General features: G+C 43.0%; 1 pseudogene; it reads left to right on the forward strand.

Moving 5' to 3' along the window:
* Positions 1 to 2,227: 2,227 nt before the first annotated feature.
* Positions 2,228 to 2,805, forward strand: LOC130025502 (high affinity copper uptake protein 1-like; annotated as a pseudogene).
* Positions 2,806 to 7,791: the final 4,986 nt, after the last annotated feature.

Below are 7,791 nucleotides of genomic sequence, written 5' to 3' on the forward strand. Positions count from 1 at the left end.
GTAGCTTGCTGGAATCTCCGAGTGGGGAGGAGGAAATGATCTTGGCACAGCCGAGTTGGCCACGTGCAAGGCAAATGTCCTACCATATGTGCTATCGCTGACAGTGCTACAGTGCCCCTTTTCCTACTTTTGTGAGGTAGCACTGTGGCACTATCCTCCCTTTGTTCATCAGTTTGCTCAAGTGGGCACCGGTAACGTCTCCATTGTGAGACTTGTTACTGTTTTTGGCATATTGAATACGCCACAGGAGCTTGCTAGGCTCTGCCGTGTGGGCGGGGTACTCTCCGTAGCTTGCTGGGCTCTCCGAGAGGGACGGAGGAATTGAACCCGAGTTGGCTACATGCAAGACAAACATGTTACCCACTGTACTATCATTCCAGCCCTTTAGTGAGGTAGATGTGTTGTAATGGGAGTTGAAGAGAAGAGTGTCCCATTAATTTGTTTATTTAATTGATTGTTTTAAATCTCATCTGCCCATGAAAGATATTCAGTTAAGACAGGTGAGAGGACAGAGGCCAAAGTGACGGAAAACACATTATTTGTGCAAAGCTGTGAAGGAAGAGAGCCTGAGTCTTCTCTCTTATCACATATCACATCTGTCACCCTATAAAATGGACAGTTGATATTTACATAGTTCTTGACACTTAGGACCTGATAAGTTGCAGTTAGTCCCCTAAGTAGCTTAGCTCAGTTATATGTCTAATTTCTTACCTAAATCCCAAGTTGGCATTTATATTTTGGATTTCCTGGAAGAATTTCCACCCCATGTCACACTCTATGCTTGTGTAATTTTCTTACTTCCCAGATTTTTTTTCCCTACTTTTTTACTTGTATAATCACAAAATAAGTGAGCTGGTTAGTGATCAGTCGCCATTTTTTCCATTCTCCCCAAGTGCCTGTTCCAGTCTCACTAAGCACCCATTCCAGTCTCACTTTTCCCCTCATTCCCGTCTCCTCCTGTCCCCCATACTTGTCTCTCAGTGCTCCATCTCACTCCATCTCCCTGCCTAGGTCTAGCCCCAACCGTCAAGTATTCCAGATAGCAACTACACCCAGGTGAGGTAGCATAATCAACATATGAAAGCCCTTCCTTCCAAGGGAAGCTCTTCTAAGACAAGGATCTCCTGCAACCAGGAGATTCACTCAAGGGCGAAATACCATCTAGGGGAGAGTTTCTCCTTCCCTTAGTCCAACAACCATCTTACATTTATTTTCTAGTAATTTTGTATGGACCCAGTAAGAGATACATTAAGCTTGTAGGGTGACTCTCCTGGAGACATCTCCCTATAGATCCCAGAATGTAATGCTCAGGCCAAATTAGTCTTCTCTTACCCTGGCAGGGTCCTAATCCAGTTGTAACTCTTTGGATCATGACCATAATTTTAAATTAGAGTTAAGTTCTATGGTGCTTGGCCTAGCCCGTTTCAGTAGCACACAGCTGGCTCTGGGTCCATCCAGTTCCTTGCTGGGACTCTGCTTTTGAGGTGCTAGGAACTAAGGGCAAATGAGGGCAACTTACTTTGAGTAAACAGAGGTCCAGGAGTAAATATTATTTGGAGTTAATTAATTCCCAAATTATAAAAGCATAGCATTAACTGTGTTAATGCAAAAAGGACATTGCTCTAAAGTAAACTATGCAAAAGGAAATAAGGGAAAGAGAAAGGCAATATTTCACTTAAAAATACAAATCCAGAGATTTCTGAGGAACTTGACTTTACAAGTTACAGATACTGTTTTGAGGATAAAGGTGAGTAACTGGTTGGGGAAGCAGAGCACAGAGAAGTTAAAGATAAACACAAAGGAATGGGAATGCCTTGGGAGCACTCTGATAGGTGTAACCCAATAAACCTAAGCTCCTTGCGTCCGGGGAGAAAGGACAAACCAATGTTATCCTACACTTACTTATTTTCTTTGCTGCTTTCATTTTTCCTTTCTATATAGAAGGGCACTTCTATTGAAAAGATAAACGTTTAGCTTCAAAGAAAGAGCATGTGTGTTTTCCTTCTGCCAGTTAGGCTGACACTGTTGCTTTTGAGGTTCCCTTTGACTTTTCAAAGCACCATCCCAGAAATTAGATGTTTGGTTTAGCAAAGAAATCTGGGTCCAAATAAGTCTAGGGTATTCAGAAGAGTCTTTTGTTGCTAAGGGCTCAAGGTTCTGAGAGGAAGACTCTTGCAGCAGCACTGGATCTTCCTTCCAAGAATCTTCGTCTCACTCACCTGGAGAAATGGACCATAATTCCCACCACACAGGGCTGAGCTCCATGGACTAGAGTTGCAGTGGACCAATTTCTCACCATCACTCACCACCTCATCCTCACACCACAGTGGGGAGACTTGGTGATGATGCCTATGACCTTATACATTGGGTATAAGAATATGGAAAACTTGTTTGTTATTTTGCTGATCAATACGGCTGGAGAAATAGTTGGTGCTTTTGTTGAAGGGTTTTTGCTCGCAATGTAATCTGAGATAGCCAAAGACACTGCTGTGCATTTCTCAGGTGAGTATCTGCCACAATTCTATGCCTGTCCCAGGACCAAGCAAGATTGTCCTGGTGGAATCACACGAAAAGCTTGGGCAGCAGATGGTGAGTTTCCCTCATCTCCTGCAGACAGTGCTGCACATCATTCTGCTGGTCATAGTCTACTTTCTCATGGTCATCTTCATGACCTACAATGAAAACCTCTACATTGCCATGGCCGCAGGGGTTTGCACCTGCTACTTCCTCTTCAGTATGAAGAAGGCACTGGCAGTAGATATCATGAAACTGCCATTATTGGCAATCCCCATGACTTGGCCTTAGCCATTGCAGTGGGAAGAATTCAAGGCTAGAAGACATAACTCCAATGCTGCTATCTCCCCTGTTGCTCCTTGTCTTAAACACATGCCTATAAACAGAGAACTTTTCAGTAGACGTTTAGCTGACAATATCTGAGCTAAAGTGATTGTCTCTCTACGAATTTTCAAGTAAAGTAAAGTAAAGGCACTCCCGTTGATCATCGATTTGCTCGAGCGGGCCCAGTAACGTCTCCATTGGAGACTTTGTTGTTACTGTGTCTGGCATATCGAATATGTCACGGGGAGCTTGCCAGGCTCTTCCTCATTCTCCTTAAGGAAGTCAGCCTTGAAAAGTCCTCTCCCTCCCTTTCAGATCTGAGCTATAGGTTTTTGTCCAATCTAGGTAGCTTTATATTCAATGCCTTGAGCACAAACTATTGTCATTATTATTTTTTAAATAATATATAAATCGGTTGTTTATTTTATCTTCTATTGGTTAATGTAAACCAGAGTTGATCACAGCTGACAGAAATTCTTACCCAATTAAATACAGAACTCAAACTTTAAAAGAAAAGTAAACCAAAATCTAAAGTCTTAGGACTCAGTGAGAGAGAAATTCACTGTGCTATCCCTGGAGGGATTGTTGAATTGAAAACTTTCTCGTGTACAGAAACTAGTGTAAAAAATACAGGTGTGGGTGATTGGATGTATGGTTCTTGTGGGGCTTGCCCCAATAACTGTGACCTGTTAACCTTTTCTGATTAGAATAAAATTAGTGTTTAAAAAATCAATTAAGCAAGCATTTTAAAATAAAGTCATTTGCATTTTAGGAAAAAAAAATCATTTGGGAATCTGGTTCCTCTCCAGCTTTTAAGCTGATTATGATTCTAGCTTCTCTCCAAAGTCGTAATACAAAATAGAGATAATGAAGTATAAATTAATCAATCTGTAGTTTCTAGCTAAGTGCCAGTGATAGAAAGATAATAATAACATTTTCCTTCTTGTGGGAGAAGGTGTCTGCAGAATTTTTTTGTCCTTTGCTAATAACTTTCTCCAATCCTTTGTTTTCGTGTTACACCTAATGGTGCTCCTGATTCTGCACTTGGGATCACTCCTAAGCTCAAGGCTCAGGAACCGTCTGTGGTGCTGGGGATCACTCCTGGGGAAACAGCATACAAGGTAAGCACCTCATCCCTGTTCTGGTCAGTCCACCATGCCCTTTAGGTTGCTGGAGAGATACTATGAGAATCATCTTCCCATTTTACCACATACTGTGGAGACTTCCGCGGTCTACTTCCAATTGGTTTACTTCCAATTTATAATTCTTTAACATATCTAATCAGATTGCTACATTTAGTTCCACTGATTTTTTTTAAACTGGGTGCATGGTAGGACAGACATCTGGACATTTCAGCATATTGAAAGGTAACTGCTATTCTGTGGGTAGTAGCTCAGAGAATTTTGCATAGAAGAATATTGGCTCCTGGGACAGAATCATAGCATAGTGTGTAAGGTATTTGCCTTTTACATGCAAATTCCAGTTTGATCGCTGGTATTTGAGCCTAAGCCCTATGGGTGAAGTCTTTGAACCTCCACAGGTGGCTTATGTGAGGCAGGGAGGAGAGAGATGGTCACTTGCTCCTGATCTTCCCCTGCATGGCAGGGACTTTGAGTCCCACCAGACCAACGAGGTGGCCATCAAGCCACATCTAATGTCAGCTTAGTCTTCCAGGCAAGAAAGTTGATCCCCACCATCTATCTCTCAGAGACTCACATACTCAGGCTAGAGTAAGGAATTGCTCTTTGCAAGCAAGGAAAGTCAGTCCTAGACTTTACACAGGGTTTCCGGGTCCTTGTCTTTTCTCACAGGAAAAAGTGCCTTATAAACGGATTTTATTTGGAGGGTTTTAGGGAAGGGAAGGAGAGAGAGAGAGATTGTGTGTGTGTGTGTGTGTGTGTGTGTGTGTGTGTGTGTGTGTAAGAGAGAGTAATATGCTCACAATAGAACACGGACTTCTCCAAAGGTAAAGAGAGCCCCTGTACACATCTCAAGAACAAGATGTGGGCAATACATGGGCTTTGGTGCTTCATGTGCTCGGCCACATGGACACAAGCAGCACATGGGGTCAGATAGCATATGAGTGCCTTTCCTTTTTTTCAAGGTGTTTTTTTTTTTACATTTAAATTAGATTATACTATCTCTCATGCTCATTTAAGGAAAAAATTGAATAATACAAATTTTGATCAAACAAAATATGTAAAGGATTTATATGTTAAAAAATATATTGTCTTTATAATAATATGCTTTTTATGAAACAGATCTTGATCATTTAGATGAGAAGATACATTTCTAAAATATATTTGTTTATCTTGGCCAGTTTCCTGGCTCATAGATCCCCGAGAGATTTCCATAATATTGAGTGATGTAAGTTTCTTAATATCTTTTTTAAAATTTTTATTAATGAAACACCATGAGGTACAGTTGTAGACTTACAAATTTTTGTGCTTGGGTTTCAATTATACAATGATCAAGTACCCATCCCTCCACCAGTGCCCATTTCCCACCACCACGGATCCCAGTATCCCTCCCACCCCCCATCCTCCCCCACCCTGCCTCTGTGGCAGGGCATTCCTTAAGGTGGTTTTTATAGGGTTTCTCCCTGCTCCAATGTGGGGCTTCTACCTACCTATGTAAATATTTCTTACAAGGGTTGTTGCCAAAGGGGAAGGGGTAAGAATTGGGATGGTCTTCTTTGAAATTCCTTTCCTGGCCTTTGTTCCTGCTGGAACTTCACTCAGAGGTGGGGGGTTGGGTCTAGCCTTCTCTGTATCTCTTGGTGCCAGGTGAAAGTCTTATCAGGCCTTAGAGCCTGTGCTCACAAGGTGAGTCTGATATCCTACTGGTAGGAGTTTTACTACTCCCTAGGAAGTCCATTGCCTTGAGGGGCCCTTTAGTATCTGCCTGCCTGCCTACATCACAAGAAGTGGTCCCTGAGGATAGAGCCAGAAGTAAACCCAGAGCACCACTAGATATGGCCCCCAAAACAAAAACAAAAAAATAAATTAAGAATATTCGGCTTCTAAGTAAGACATGGCATCAGGCAATGAGATTAGTGTGCTAATAATCAAACATTCCAATGACTTAAGGTCAAGCTTCTCAAATTGTGGATGATGAATACCTCCATCAAAGTCACCCAGAAATGTGCTTGGAAAACTGCAAACTGTTTGTGCTGACATCAATCCTACATGTCACAGTTTCCTCAGGTGGGGTGTAAATCTATATTTTATCCAGATTCCCCATGATATTTATTATGCAATGAAGTTGGAGATCATTAGTAAGAGGAGAAATAAACAGAAGGAAACAAAAGTAGCTGCATCTTCTTTAGGGAATTGTTACTGGTGAGAGAGATGACTCCATCTAACAACACAGTATTCCTCTGGCTTAGGTGACTAGGCAAGGAGAGTGGTGGGAGCCCCAAGAAAGGTATCTACTGTTTCCCTCTCTTCCCTCCCCACCTTAAGCACCAGGGGAAGTGCCTGAGAAATCTAGGATTGATGAGAATCTGCTGAGCCCCTGCAAGGTACAGACCTCACATCTCAGAAGCTCCAGGAGGCAGTTGTCAAATCCTATGTGGGTCCCACTTGTTCTGCCTAGCATGAAAAATGATACCTGCACCCAATTTCTCAGTGAGCCTTGGAACTCAGGCTAGTACAAGGAATTGTAGCAAAGGAAAGCCAGTCTTTTCCTTTTCAGGTCTACTGACTGCCTCACAAATAAGAATTTCAAATGGAGATGTATACAGCAGTAAAATGAGTTTTTTTAGGAAATAGAAAGAGGGAATGAAAGAGAGAGAGGAGAGAGAGAGAGAGAGGGGGGTGATTAAGAGAGAAGGGCTTTTCCATATTGTAGTCTAATGGGAAATGCAGGAAAATGTCATCTTTTCCTTTGCTGAGTATTTCATATCCAATGTCCCTAAACTGCTCCCCCGTCAACCCATTGCAAGGTTGGCTGTCCAGAGTGGAAGACTTGGAGAAGTCTCTGGCCTTGTTGCAAGCGTGGAGCTCTCCACCAAGCTCTGGGACTGGAATTCTGGATCTCAATGATTTTCCTGCTGTTCAGATAGTTCCTGTGTCCCAAAGCCCTTGATGCCTTTTAAGTTGCATTAATTTTTAAGTTGCATACAGTAGATTTTTGAGCTGGAGCGATAGCACAAGGGGTAGGGTGTTTGCCTTGCATGAGGCTGACCCAGATTCGATTCTTCTATCCCTCTCTGAGAACCCAGCAAGCTACCAAAAACATCCCACCTGCACAGCAGAGCCTGGCAAGCTCCCCGTGGCTTATTTTATAAGCCAAAAACAGTAACAAGTCTCACAATGGAGACATTACTGGTGCCCGCTCAAGCAAATCCATGAACAACGGGAGGACAGTGCTACAGTACTACACAATATATTTTCAGCTAGGAACGATCAAGCAAAGCCTCTCATCCAGGGGCTCCCCAGGCCTGAGCCTGCTTAGCTTCTGAGATTAGAGGAGATAAGGCTTGTTCAGGGTTGTATGGCCATAGACACATGCGCTGAAAGTGGGTTAAGGAACAAACATGATGGACTCTCTGTATCTGTATTTCAAATCATAGTGCACCAAAGAGAGAGGGAGAGATAGAGAGAGAGAGAGAGAGAGAGAGAGAGAGAGAGATACAAAAAAGAAAAGTGCCTGCCATAGAGACAGGCTGGGTTTTGGGGTGGTGGTGACAGCAGGGATACTGGGGATATTAAATTAAAGTAAAGTAAAAGGCCCTCCCGTTGATCATCGATTTGCTCGAGCGGGCCCAGTAACGTCTCCATTGGAGACTCTGTTGTTACTGTGTCTGGCATATCGAATACGTCACGGGGAGCTTGCCAGGCTCTGCCGTGCGGGCGAGATCCTCTCGGTAGCTTGCTGGGCTCTCCGAGAGGGGCGGAGGAATCGAACTCGGGTCGGCCATGTTGGCTGCGTGCAAGGCAGACGCCCTAT

The sequence above is a fragment of the Sorex fumeus genome, unplaced genomic scaffold (assembly GCF_029834395.1).
Source record: "Sorex fumeus unplaced genomic scaffold, SorFum_2.1 ptg000030l, whole genome shotgun sequence".
NCBI classification, from domain to species: domain Eukaryota; kingdom Metazoa; phylum Chordata; class Mammalia; order Eulipotyphla; family Soricidae; genus Sorex; species Sorex fumeus.